This window comes from Rattus norvegicus, chromosome 1 (assembly GCF_021556685.1).
Source record: "Rattus norvegicus strain SHRSP/BbbUtx chromosome 1, alternate assembly SHRSP_T2T, whole genome shotgun sequence".
Lineage (NCBI taxonomy): Eukaryota > Metazoa > Chordata > Mammalia > Rodentia > Muridae > Rattus > Rattus norvegicus.
The window spans coordinates 44,503,870-44,519,241 of NC_141534.1; the positions used below are offsets into that span (position 1 = coordinate 44,503,870).

At 37.8% G+C, this 15,372-nt stretch overlaps 1 pseudogene; it reads right to left on the bottom strand.

Moving 5' to 3' along the window:
- Positions 1 to 8,524: 8,524 nt before the first annotated feature.
- On the bottom strand, positions 8,525 to 8,871 carry Rpl30-ps2 (ribosomal protein L30, pseudogene 2; annotated as a pseudogene).
- Between the last annotated feature and the right edge of the window lie 6,501 nt (positions 8,872 to 15,372).

Consider the following 15,372-nt stretch of genomic DNA (forward strand, 5'->3'; position numbering starts at 1 on the left):
CATGAGATGATTTCGCGATCAAATTCGAAGATTCTTCTATTCCTTAAATCTTAAGAGCAAGAATGCACTCATTGATAAGTGGATATTAGCCCAAATGCTCGAATTACCCTAGATGCACAGAACACACGAAACTCAAGAAAGATGACCAAAATGCGGATGCTTCACTCCTTCTTTAAAAGGGGAACAAGAATACCCTTGGCAGGGAATAGGGAGGCAAAGTTTAGAACAGAGGCAGAAGGAACACCCATTCAGAGCCTGCCCCACATGTGGCCCATACATATACAACCACCAAACTAGATAAGATGGATGAAGCAAAGAAGTGCAGGCTGACAGGAACCGGGTGTAGATCTCTCCTGAGAGACACAGCCAGAATACAGCAAATACAGAGGCAAATGCCAGCAGCAAACCACTGAACTGAGAACGGGACCCCCGTTGAAGGAATCAGAGAAAGGACTGGAAGAGCTTGAAGGGGCTTGAGACCCCATATGAACAACAATGCCAACCAACCAGAGCTTCCAGAGACTAAGCCACTACCCAAAGACTATACATGGACTGAGCCTGGGCTCCAACCTCATAGGTAGCAATGAATAACCTAGTAAGAGCACCAGTGAACGGGGAAGCCCTTGGTCCTGCCAAGGCTGGACCCCCAGTGAATGGGACTTTTGTGGGGAGGGTAATGGGGGGAGGATTGGGAGGGGAACACTCATATAGAATGGGAGGGGGAGGGGTTAGGGGATGTTGGCATGGAAACTGGAAAAGGGACTAACATTCGAAATGTAAATAAGAAATACCCAATTTAATAAATATGGGAGGGGGTGGAAGAAAAAAAGGTGAAGAAAAGGGAAAAAAGAGTGTATAAACAAATTTGAAACTATAAATATATTTAAATCATTGAATTCATAATAACAAAACAGTTGACCATCACTATATGGTGAGCATCAATTTCTTATTCTGGACATTGTCAATTGAATAGAAAGGATCAGTCACTTGTGCTAAAGGTTTTAAAAGGTCTATATTATTTTTAATTATTTGTGTGTTTTCAGATATGTGTATCTGAGTGCAGTTATTTGTGGAGACTGGAAGAGAGTGTCAGATACCCCAGATCTGAAGTTAATCTTTGAGCTATGGTTGTTGGAACTAAGCCTACTCTGGAAACCCACTGAGACATCTCTTAGATTCATGTGCAGATTTTTTAAAAAAGAAAGTTTATAACTGGCTGATCAAACAGAAAAAAAAGGGAATAGATTCCACATGCACTCTTACTGTGGGCACTGAATAGAAGGGACCAACCAAGTATTTGTACTAGTTATTTTTTTAATAGGAGAAACATATCTAGATAGTCAAAATAGTACTAAATGACCTTCTGTAATATAAATAATTTAGATAATACATATAAAACAATTGCTGGCAATTATAATCCACTCAAATGAATGAATGCACCTTGGCCCCAAAGATCAGTTGCTCCCAAGAATGAGACATATGAGCTTTTTTCTTTTTGATTTGTTTATTATGTTTTTATGCTTTGAAACAGTCATATTCTGGTCTAACCTTGAACTTGTAATTCTCCTGCTCCATCCTCTCAAAAGGCTAGATTACAGGCAAACTCTAAGGTATCCCATTAAAGATGGCATTGCACTTTAATTAATATTACACAATTTAATTGTTTTAGGCAAGTCCTGTTGTTGCAGTATTTCATATTTGCCTGCAAATAGTAATAAGTGTCAGCTGTGTTGTGATTGGATACGATTAGCGGTGGATGGATGCTTATTCAACTTTTGTGTTAGATATATAGAAATCATTATAAAATTCCATATTTAAATTATAAGTTTTTGTACTTAAAAATTGCATGACATGGTTCAAGTAGAAATCTGTGTTGTTGAATTTCTTACATTAATTTAGAAAAGTCATCTGGGGTCTACCGGCAAGTCTGGAAAATGGAAAGCAAATTAAGAGGTTTACTTGATTATTGCCAAATATTTACATCAGCTGTATTTAACTCATGGTTAACATCACAGTTAATGAACGCGACAGACTTAAATATTCTCTGATGTGTGTGCATTGCACAGAAGAACACCACTGCAGTCTGCATTCATTTCCTAAAGCAGTGCAGAACGATGTCGATGGTAGCAACTCTTTAAAATCTTTGATGCTATACAAAGATGGCAGCCATCAAGGTTGGTCTAATAGGGAGGATTCTTTCTTTCCCTTTCTATAGATGAAGAGGAAGAAGTAACCCAAATAAAAATGAGAGAGAGAGAGAGAGAGAGAGAGAGAGAGAGAGAGGCAGAGAGACAGAGACAGAGAGAGACGGAGAGAGACAGAGAGACAGAGAGAGACAGAGAGAGACAGAGAGAGACAGAGAGGCAGAGACAGAGAGAGGCAGAGAGAGGCAGAGAAAGAGACAGAGACAGAGAGAGACAGAGAGAGACAGAGGGGCAGAGAGACAGACATAGATGGAGGAAAAGGAGCTCTCCAATCGTGTTTATTAAAATGTAATTGTATACATATTTCAACTTTTGTTTCCCTTACTGTGAGGTATCATACTTCTTCCTGTAGTTGTTATCAGTCATAACTGTATACCTGAATATATATATATATATATATATATGTATGTATAAATATATATAAAATTACATTTGGTTAATCCTATTTTTTGCAAACACCCAACACAGTTTCAGTTTCACTGGTCTGCTTTTCAGGTCTTCAGTCCATCCGTATCACAGTTGGCTTGTTTTGATAAGACAAACTAAGTTACAGTCACTATGGCTAACAACATGTCATTATCCATATCTTAATGTAGAGGTCAAATGTTATTCCTTATATAATTTCTTCAATTTGGAAAACGTATTTTTATATTAATTATAGACACATTATTTTTTCAACCTCTAGAATTTTAGTACATATCATTCTGTCTTACAGGTTTCCTGCTTTGGCGAGATTCCTTTATGGGCTGTGGTTATCACAGCATTCTGAAGCACCACTCAGAACACCTCAGCAATTCATCATTTGCTCGCAGTTATAGGTTTCTGTAGCCCCGACATTAAATTTAATAACTCTCATAAATTTGCCATGGACACTATAAATTTAGTTTGCCCCTTATGGTTTTCTCTATCCCAATTCTGTGCCTTGGAGACAATCTTGCCAGATTCCTAGGTCTGATGTTCCCAGAGACTACTCTTACTCATTTTCTCTACTGTGTTAAAAGCTGGGCTATCTGTGGGAGTGGACTGACCCTCTGTCCTTAATGGTCACATGGGACTGAGTGAGGCTCGGTTTGCTGTTAGAGAAATGAAGGATTTCTCTGCTCTCCTTTAGGGGCTGTGGGTTGATAACATAGACCAAATGAATGGCTGCCAGCCATCCAGTTATGGGGCATGTACCTGTCTAGGCAAAGTGAATGTGGACAGCATGAAAAAGAAGAGAGAATATAAGAAAAGCAACAAACGTGTTCCTCAAGGTCAGTTAATGTTTGTCTTTATTATAACACTAGATTAAATTTGTGGTGATATTTATGAACTCCCAAATTCACTGCTGATATATGCATACACTCGTGCCCAGATCATCAGATAAATAGTGTCTCACTAGTATTTAAAGTTACATTTAAAAAGGTGTATGTGTGTGTGTGTGTGTGTGTGTGTGTGTGTTTTCTATTTTAGCCTAGTACCAAGTTTCCAAGGCTTGTGTTTATTCTGCCGATTTTGAAGAGAAGAAAAAGAAGAGATTTTAAAATGTGAAGTTCATTGCTAAATAAATGGAGTGATTTGGGTTAAATAAAATTGACATTTCTGTACTGTGTTTCTTTAGAGAAATGTTAGCTGTTAATGTGAAAGCTGAAAATTTTTGTGTAACTATTTTTTTATAATGTATGGAAGATGCGGATAAAAGGATGGAGAAGAGGAGAGGGAAGAGGAAGAGGCAACCGAAACTAAGGGTAGAGAAAAAAGCCATATGGCAATGGTCAGTCCTACGGACTGACTCTGGGCAGGAAACTGCTGGCAATTTTAAGTTAGTTTATGTAGCCCCCAATCTTTCTGGTAGATGCTGATATGAATAAAACCCAAACTAAGATATCAAAACTGGAATGCTTGGGGTCATAAACTGGGAAGATGGATTAGACTTTAGAAATTGGATCCAAGAGTTTAAAGACTCCAACTTCTGACCATGTACTTTCTGCATTTCTAAACTTTGCTCTATAAATGTTTTGGGTTCCTCCTCATGTTGGGAACGATGCCCTTGAAGCCCTCCATTATTGATGTTATTAGTATGGTTAGTGTTAAGTATGACTGGGTTCATGGAAAATCCCCAGCCAGCTGCAGAAGACTAATACAAATGTGGTGGTCAAGATGAATAATCATATGATAACATCTGACGTTAAGATACCCAATGTGATGACCTGTAACCTTTCTGAAAAAACCAACATCCTGCTGACCAATAGATATGACAGACCTGTGACCTTTCTCACATCCTGTCAACATCAGACTATTCCCTGACCACACGAATATTGTGTCCTTGGCCTGTGTAAATGTTTCTTACTTCCCCCCTCCCTCTGTTACCCATGTTATGGTATAAATTCAGCCTTGGGGAAAAATAAAATGGTCGCCTTGATCAGACTCTTGTCTTGGCATCCTTCTTCGCGGCTCTTGTCCCCCATTCTCTTCCAGGTACTCAGCGCCCCCTCGTTGACATCCTTAGAAAACATGTCTTCATTCTTGAGAATTTCATATGTGTAAACAGTGAAATGTAATTTTATATTTAGCCCCATTATCCTGCTTTTATCTTATAAGCCTCTCAAGAGGTCCCCTTTCCCAATTCACATCGTTCCTTTTTTAAAAAAAAAATAACTGAATCCAACCAGTGCAGTCTCTTTGTGCCTGCTGTCAGACTGTCCATTGAAACACAGGAATCCTCTCAGTGGCTACAACCTCAGAGAAGAGCAACCCACCTTCCCCAGTAATATCTTCTATCCCATCCGCGGTATTAATTCTGGCTGGCTGAACCTTCTGTGAGTCTTATGCATTTAACCACAACTGCTGTCAGCCCATGTGTGTGACAGCTTGGCTTCTTTCTTAACTAGAAGTTCTCCACTAAGTAATGACATGGAAGGTCACAATCTATATTTTATTTGGCTCAAGGTAGAGGAAAGAGAAAAAGTCTCAATATATATTAATCAAATTATGCTTAGAATAATGAATGTATATAATCATTTCAGGGGTAGTGTATAGTAGTAACACCATCAAATCCGTCGTCCTTAGTAAGTGATCACAGAAAAAGGTCTGCATAGTTAACAAAGGATCAAAAAATTTTTTTAAAGAATTTGGGTCTTTTATACAAAGTACAGGGTAAAGAAGCCAGCAATTGATGAAGGATGCTGTGTATGTGAGATGCAGTGAAATTTTTTCTTTAAATGAGACTGTGCACAATACTAGACTGTTTTATAAATTAGAGGTTTACTAAAAATTAAGAAAAACACATTCTTACTAGTCCTAGAAATATTTATTACTACTTATCTCTCTTAAGCAACCACTGAAAAATAAATTTAACTTCACAAGTTTGTGCTTAGGTAATTTTGTGACTGCCTTGCATCAAAATTCTATTAACAGAACAATAAAATGATAGAGAATGATAATTTAAAGGAACAACCAGCAAAAATAGTTCATAACTTCCATAATAACAGAGTAAATGTTAATTTAGCATATACTACAATAATGACTCTCTTGTTAGCACATGATAAAAAAGAAGCAAGATGCAAAAAGATAACAGTCATAATTATCATATCGTCAATGAGTGAAAACAGTGTCATCCCTTTGAAATAGTGTGAAATTTAAAATTATTTTCTGACTGAATATTAATTGCTATTAATTTCTGTTGATTTAAAGTAAACCCAATTTATAACCATATTAAATTGCAACATTTTGCTTTAAAATAATGTTAAATGAGCTAGCAAGTGAAAATAAGTTTTGTAAGTGTATTTAAGGAGCAATTAGAAAATAAATTTAGCTCTCAAGCTTTAATGTTTATTGAACATTTATTCCAAGCTTTGAACTAAATTTTTTGAATTTAGCTATGAACTGTGGTTCATAATTCCATTGTATCAGTTTTGTAAAATGATATTTTAATCCTGTATGAAGGGATGACAAACAAGGAAAGATCAAATTACGTTAAGGAACAGAGCCTGGTTAGAGCAGGCTGGAATGTTAGCCCTGTTTCGTTTGTTTTCTTTTTTAGGATTAGACTTTAGTTTCTCATAATATTTCAAGGGCATGGAAGAATGGTGTGGAAGAAAGAGTCTTCCCATAAAACTACACATATATGCTCTCTTCATCCAAAAAGGCCACAATTCCTCCAACAAGGTCACACCTCCTAATCCTTCTCAAGTAGTGTCACTCCATGATGACTAAACATTCGAATATAGGAACCTGCGGAGGCCATTCTTGCTTATATCAGCACAGAGTTCCAGGGAATGTTTTAGAAGAGGGGTTGGCAGGGCTTTAAGAGCTGAAGGGCAGAATCAATGCAGTAAAGTTCTATTTTCTGGGTATGACATGACTGTGACAACTGGGACTATAAAGCAGATATGAGTGACTGCATGAGACTTGCAAATATGCACACATAAGACACAAGCAAGCAGGAGGCAGAGGCTTCAGGAAGAAGAAGGCATCAGCAGGAACTGGGGTGGGTGTGAGAAAAGGCTGTGAGGGGAAGGCATATGATCATAACTCATTGTATCCAAGTAATACACTTCAGAAAGACAACTTAAAAAGGCTAATAAATGAAAAGTAGTCTCCTTCTACAGTGGTATGATTTTATAACTGATGGGTTTTCATTGACACTTGATCAGCCAAAATCCATAACTTTTACTATTTGTGTACCCATTCTATGGACTTTGATAGACGCATGCACCTTCAAGTATAGCATTAAAGAGACCATTTTTTTCTACCTAAAAGTCCTTCTTGGTAATTTACTTAGCCGTCTTCTCCAACCTCTAGCAACAACCTATCTTTTGACAGTCTTTGAGATTTTATTGGTCCAAATTTTCATATATTTTGTATATTTTCAGTTCAGTTTTTTTTATTTGGTAGTGAGTTCCTTCCTGTATTTTCATGGATTTAAAGTCCACTTCTTTTTTAATACCAAATATTCCACTGTCTGGACACATTGCAACCCCTCTACTATTAATCTAGTAAGGAATATCATGGTTCTACATAAATTTTGATGATATGAGTAAAGCAATTAATACTGTCTTTGTGTGGCAAATCTTGTCAGTCTTTTTTTGTGTCAATGTCATGAAATGCTCTAGAGGGTGGCAGAATGTTGTTTCTTCACCATTTTATATTCATAACGGTAATGAGTAAAATCTCCCATTGCTTTACATCCTCATCTGTGATCTGTGTGCAATATCTGCATTTTGGATTTTGGTCATTCTAGCCGTTATGTCCATGTTTTCAACATTTATAATGCAACAGTAGATGAAAAACAGGTGTGCCTTTCTGTGTATGGAGAGATCTAACAAAGACCTGGAAGCTTATAATTGGGAAGATTTTTTTGTTTGTTTTACCTTATACTTTCCAAACTTAACACAAAGATTCTCATTTCCCCATGTGTGTGTGAGTGTGTGTGTGTGTGTGTGTGTGTGTGTGTGTGTGTGTGTGTGTGTTGCACATACCAAATCCAGGGATATTGGAAGGTATAACACATCAGATGAAATAAAATATTATTAATAAAAATGATCATTGGATTCCAACAGGATATAAGTGAGTAGATGTATAGAATAGATCAATTGAGAGTATGAAGACGTCAGCATAATAAGTGAGAAATAGCTAGCTGAACTAACCAAAAAGAGGATACAAACTACAAAGTTAGAAATGATAAAGGCTTCATTATAGCAGATATAAACAAACTGTCAATAGAGAATACTTTGGAAAAACTGTATTCCAAAAGAGTGGAATATCAAGAAAAAGCTCATACATTCCTAGACACATCTGACCTAGCAAAATTAAATGGAGGTCATGGAAGCAACTTTAGGAGATTTAGAATTAACAAAAAAGTTGAAATAGAAATACAAGTCTTCACAGATAAAATTGCAGACTCAGACAGATTTATTGAAGAATTCTACCTGTCCGTTAGAGAAGAGCTAACCTCAAGGTTTTCAAATTGTTCCTTAAACTATGGAGGGAATGAGCAGCATAGAACTCATCCATGAAGGCAGTATTATTCTGCTACCAAAAAGATAGGGACACGACAAAATTGAAAGCCACAGAAACACAGGTGAAAATTTATCAACCGCATACTTGCAAACCAAATTCAACAACACATTAAACACTAATATACTTCATTACACACCAAGTCTAATCCATCTTTTAAATATTTCCTAAGTGTGTCTACTTCTCTCCACTTTCTACATCCTCGTCTCTGTCTCTGTCTTGCCTCATATGTACCCTACAGAAGTATCTCCTCTTTCATTTGGTCTCACCAAACTTTTTTTTGAAAGGAGCTCCAGCAAAGGTTTATTAAAGGAAAACTTTGTTTACTTCTCACCAGTCTGTTCGGGCATGCTTCTAATAATATCAGAGTCACCTGGGTCAATGATAGCCAGGATGCATACTCTGTAGTATTTTCCACACGCTGTGCCCAATTCAATGCTATTGCCACTGTAGCAATGGACTCCAGTTTTTGCCAACATGGCAGAGTATTCTATTTCAGATTTCCTCAAAGCTGGGCAGTTGTTGGTGAGGATAACCAACTTCGCTTTGCCTTGTCGGATCGTTTTCAGAATCTGTTTGTGCCCCAGCACGTACTTTCCACTTTTCATAACAAGTTGGAGCCTAGAGCTGATCGACTCCAGAGACTCTTTGTCTTCTTTGCAGCCACCATCCTCTTGCCTTAGGTGCAGGACAACCCCCAACCAAGATGGACGGGGAGTGAGAAAGGAAGGCTACAACCAAACTTCAAACAGGAAAAGAGTTGGCAAAAGCCAAGCAGGCAAACAATCAATAAAAAAAAAACAAAAAAAACAAAACAAAACCAACCAACGAAAACCAAGGGATTCATCATTACCATTTAACGCCCATACAAAATTTTAAAATATAATGAGAAAAATCCTGATCGACGGAGGCATGGCACATGCCTTATCATGCCACCTTCTGGGATAGGAACTTTTTGCACTGCCCTCTAAACTTATTCATCCATTTGCTTTGCTATTTACATGACCTCTAATGTCCAAATATAGTAGTGTGGTGTAGCATAGTATAGTGTAGTGACTACTTTACATACCAAATCCAAAAACACATATCAGCTTATAATGGAGAGTATGGGTTACAGTTTTTCAAGTTGTTGGTCAGTTGGGTTCCATAGACCCCTAAACATGATCCCACCTCTGTTCTTGATTACCATCCAGAACTTAAATGTAAAATTCTACTGCTGCAGACAAACATACTTGAGTCATAAAACATGAAGAGTTCAAACCGGTTCCAGTCTTGAATCTTCATTCCTACTGATTCATTTTCAGAGTGCTGGAAGGTTCTATCTATTCTCTTAGAGAAAAGAAAAAGCATCCAAAATTCATATTGAGCTATGAATCCTATCATCCTAGCAACAATTTGTCTGAAGCGATATGCCCAGTTCTGCAATTGTGTCACTGAGGTTATGGGAAAAACCAATCACCCACTGAATGACTTGGAAGCCAGCACCACAAGACAGACCTCATGCTTGGTACTATTAACTGGGACAAATCTCAATACTGGCAAGGTCATCAGCCATAGGGGACTACCTACTATTTTTGTACTGGTAAGTGAATATAGTATTAAGTTTAGTGCACCTTTCAACCCTCATCAGAGAAGCTTCTTTTTGCACCAAATGGTATTTAACACAAAGACCCACAACTGGTCTATGTGCAGAGAATAAGGTTGCAGAATGCTTAGCTCTAAGTGGGATCTCAATATATCCAATCCTACCACAGCTTGGGGATCATCATGGATGAATACCTGGAAAGATTATAAGAACCACAAGTAGAAGACACCTGCAGTAAAACAATGTATGCTGGAAGTGACAGGCCTTCATGAGCTTACAGTGGGTATAACTGCATGTAGAAACCTTTCTAAAATAGTGGATTGTCATGAGCTAGATAGACCTTTCAAAGTAAAATTGTTGTATTCCATGTATTTTAGGGAAATGTTTATTTTGGTGTTCCAAGATCATGCAAGTAAACAGATGACTGTTCTGCTTAATTTATGGCACCTCACCTCACAAGTAGGTAATATATCAATATGATCAACTTTATAATTAAAACCAAAGTGTATTTCATTTATACTATTAGGCTTATCATTTATTGTTGTATGCCATGTGCCTAAGTGTATGATTTAGGTTTAAAGAAATTGGAAGCCATGCTTTGATTTATTGAGAGCAACCATAGGAATGTGAATCTTTTGTTGTGAGAAAATTTATGTGGGAGATAATTTCCTGGGAAGCATTACATAATATAAGCCTCTGATTGCAATACACAAAAGCTACAGAATCTCAAGGTGGAATTATGGCAGTGAAATTCAGCTGGTAGGTTGTGTTTTGTGTCTTTTATTTATGACTTCTGGCTTTATGCTTCCAGAATAAAAATCTTCCAATCAAGAGTAGTAGTCATTGGCGAAACTAATAACAAACCATTCTCTGAAATAAAAGCAAGGGGAGATGCAAATACAGAACAAAAGATACTTTCAGATGTGCAGGCCTCAAAGTCAATCTTTACACAGCCCCATATTCCATGATTATGAGCCTAGAGTGAAGGATGGTTCACTCTACAGGGCATGCTAGTTTCCAGAAAATTCTCAGCTGCACTTCAAGCCAAGCATAAGCAAGGAAAAGAAATTCCCCTCTATATGTTTTATCACCTGAAAACTCAGCAGTTGTAAGATATAACAGAAAAACTATGTATAAGTTTGCAAAATGAATGCTTAGGAAGTCATGTTTATTCAGACATTCTATATTACATTTTCAAGCAGTCTCAGTAATACTTATTAATAGACCCAAGTGATACATTAACTATTCAACTGTATATGTTTGAAAAATTTAAAACGTAGAATGCTACGCTAATGGTACATAAAATTTAGGAAGATTCCAACACCACACAGCGATATTTTAATGGACGCACCTGAAGTTGTTAAACAAGCTGAATTATGTAGAATACAATTCTGAGTGCTCTGTAATCCACTTTGTTTCACCTTCTACTATATGGTGGTGTTTATTCAAATCCCTACACGAGTGTTACAAATGTGGGTGTTGTAACCACGTGCATTCATTTCAGTCCTATGTCCTTGATGTTGGTCTTGGGCAGGTGAAGTGTTCATGATGTAATGAGACCATAAAAGAACAGCCCTCATTTTCAGGACTAATGATTTCAGAAAAGGAGTCCCATGCACATACTTTCCATGTCCTAAGGACTCAGAGGGAAAATATAGTCTAAATATAGTCACTGGGCTTTGCAAATCCTTGATCAGGCCTCTATCAGCTTCCTTACCTATGGGAAATTCTGTGTTACTTACATGCTTCTCACTGTGGTATTTAGATCTAGCATCCAGAACAGGACTAAGGCACATTTAGACTGATCCAGGACACAACAAAGTTACCATTACAACAGTACCTTGGACACAAATTTCTATACTTAAAAATTAAGTCCTTGCTTAGAAAGTCAAAGGTTTTCCTAGTGTAGAGGAATAACTGGAATGCTCACAGTATATGTTAACTTTGTTCTTTAAGTAATTGGTCCATATATAGGTAGGCTGAATGATTTAATGAGAAATAAATCAGTGCATGAGAATAGGGAAGTGAGTTTTTCTCAAGCTCCCACTTTGGTTTATTTTTTAGCAACATTTTATCTTCATACTTAAGAAAGATGAAGAATGTGATACAACTAGTTTCTTTCTAGTTTATGCATATACACATGTACACATAAAAGAAGGGAACCCCTCTAATGAAAACTAAGCCCACCGGGGACTGATAACTCCAGTGTGGCAGAAGCGGGATTAATGTGTAAAACTGTGTCCCGCATTGCGCTTTTCCCAAAGTGTTTGCCTTTAATGGTTTAACCTGTTCGGACTTTAAATGTTCACCCAGACTTGAAAATAAAGGAGGCGATGGATAGACTTTAAACTTTAGTTGATTTGTTTAATTCTTTAAGAATATATTTTCTAATAGTGTTTTGTTATGTAATCCTGGATGTTTTAGTGAGCCTAATCATTGTCTGCCCTGGATTTGCAGGTACATGTGATGGGGTTATAATCCTTGTTGTCTTAGAGTCCAATGTTATTTCTATTTATTTACTCATTTCTCCTTTTATAATACCTATGTTGATAGAACATAATTTAAAATAGTTTCAGCTACTGCTTGCCAGAGGGGAAGCCACTATACACTCTGATGGCAAATATCAGGGATACACAGGGAATGTCAGATGAAAGAAGAAAAGTCAAGGGCTTGAGATGAAACAAACTCGAATCATGAGTGCATAAAATGCATATGCTGATACTGCACAGGGTTCAAGGTTACAGTGAGTTCACAATAAAATACTACAGTGGTAATGGCAAGCCCCTCCTATCATATCATTGCTTGCTTGTTCTTTCCCCATATCACCTGACAGTGCCTGACTCAGCTATGAAGTTAGGTTGGTTCTATACATAACATAATGGAAGAATATATATTCTAAATTGTATCCAAATTACAGAGGTAATGCTTATAGAGGTATTTATCACTAGTAAATGTTCTTCTTTGAGGCCAAAGATGATTGGAACACTAGGAAGTTATGATTCTTTGTATTTTTTTTTTGAGTAGCACCAACTCATCTGTCTTGAATTTGTAACTCATCACTCTGTGTAATCTTGGGGGATTAGGCCCCCAAGGACATCTCAGTGAAGGAAATTTTGGTTTGAAGGAATCTTGGCAGAGCTTGGTCATTTTATAAACCCTGTAGTATGTGAAAGTCAAGCTATCATTCAGAGTTCTACAAAGATCTGGGGATAATGTCTCTGCTATTTTCAACGTCTGGTAAGAGACCAGGATATGATGCTTGCTGCTGTTCCCTAGACTGCGACTATTAAGTTCTGTCACCTGGCCTCCCTCTCCTCTGTCTCAAGATCTTTGGATTTAGAGAGTACACATTAGCAATAAGACCTCCCATACATGTTTTCCAGTTTCGGGTCATCTGCAAATGATGATTTGGCTCATTTATTTTTGTGTAACAAACAAGACACTTCCTCTTCTTATTCTTGCCTTATTAACCTGGTTGGGATTTCTAGTTCTGCTAGAAATAAGGTTGCATTAAAAATGACCAGATACTATCAGTCACTGGGTACCATCCTGTGGCCATTTACATCTTAAAAATGGAGGCCCATCAGAAACCTGAATTCCAGAAACAGAAAACTCATTCTCACTCTTCATGAAGCCCAAGGCATGCTTGCATCCCTTGTAAGAGCTCTCGCTGTGAAGTGATCACATATTGAAAAGTGGGCCTTAGGTTACACAGCTCTACTGTGCTATTTCACGTAAGTCTAATGTTTACTGTACCTAAACTCTTCTCATTTATCACATCAGACAAGATAGCAGGGTATCTGCCAGTCCTAGGGACCCATGATTGGATAATGTCTCTGCTATTTTCAACGTCTGGTAAGAGACCAGGATATGATGCTTGCTGCTGTTCCCTAGACTGCGACTATTAAGTTCTGTCACCTGGCTTCCCTCTCCTCTGTCTCAAGATCTTTGGATTCAGAGAGTACACATTAGCAATAAGACCTCCCATACATGTTCCAGATCTAGAAGGGGAAACCAACATGGACCTCTATTCAGTTGCTGGAGCAACAGTCACTAACACGTTTCTCAAAGGCTTGATTGATAGAGCTGCCTTTGGGACTTAGAGTTTCTGGCATCTCAAATTCCTACAGTGTGGGTCATCTTTGGATCTGGGGACTAATAAATATACCAGTTAGGCAAATTGCTAGAGCCATTCCCAAACATTTAAGCTAATGCACAGAATACAGACCCTCTGCTTAGAGCACTCGTTTTGACACACTCAGTCTGATGCACTGTACTATCCACCCAGATCCCACATTTAAAGTTCAACATCTAGCTAGATAGAAGGTTATTTGACATACACCTTGATAATCACATTTTATCAGTAAACAGACCACAAAAGCAACAAAGGGTCAGATATAAATCAACACTGTTAAGAGAATGGGTCAGTCACTTACCATAACCTAAATAGTTCACTACACATTTGTGGACCTTCATTGCTGGAAAAGCACTCGATGAAAATGCTACTGTAAATGCAGAGCATGGTGTCTTGGGGTTATTATTAGGAACCAAGAGCAAGTTAGGGAGAAAAAGGGTACATTTGGCTTACATACCTAGAGTCACAGTCCATTGAGGACAGCTAAAGCAGGACTCAAACAAGGTGGAAACCTGGAGGCAGGAGTTGATGCAGAGGCCAGGGAGGGATGCTGCTTACTGACTTGTTCTTCACAGCTTTCTCATAGAACCCAGAACCACCAGCCTAGGGAGAGTACCACTCACCTAAGGGCCTGGACCTTTCCCAATCAATGACTGACTAAGAAGATGCCCTACAGCTGAATCTTCTCTTTAAAATTGTTTTTATTAAGATATATTTCTTTACTTACATTTCAAACGTTATTCCCCTTCCCAGTTTCCATAAGCCCCCATCCCTCCCCTTCCTCTCTGAATCTTATGACAGGCATTTCGTCTGTTGAAGTTCCTTCCTCTCAGATGACTTTAGTTTGTGTCAAGTTGACGTAAAACTAGCCAGCACACACAGAGTGGAGAATAATGCCCAGTCTACAGATAGACAAATCAACATGATTTTGATTGTAGTTCTGACTCCAGACACTGAAATATTCCTGCTGTTCATACAATTAAACTTATTGACATTCTATTCACCCCAGTTCAGCAGACAGGACGATATAACTCCTAGGAGACATCATGCCATTTTAAAGAGGAAGAAAGTTCTATAAACATTTGATTAAAAAGAAAGGAGGACCCGCATAGCAGTACGTTGGTTTTATTTTGCATTGTTTCTTTCTCCTTCCCCCACCTCCTTTTTGTTTTTCTTGCTGAGCTTAATTTAAAAAATCTTGTGTGGAGAAAGTTCAGTAAAATTTAATCAGCAGGAAAATGAATTTATTATGGGGAGAGTGTTAAAAACAACAAAGAAACATGACCACCGAGGGCATTTATTTTGGAAATACCACCCAGAGGGCTAAGGCTAAAGATTCAATTTACACTCAACAGGACCAAAGCAGCAAATGGAGGAGGAGGTGGAGGAGGAGGCAGTGACTTGATTAGCAGGGTATTTTATGGCACACAGAGTCCATGTGAAATAATCGG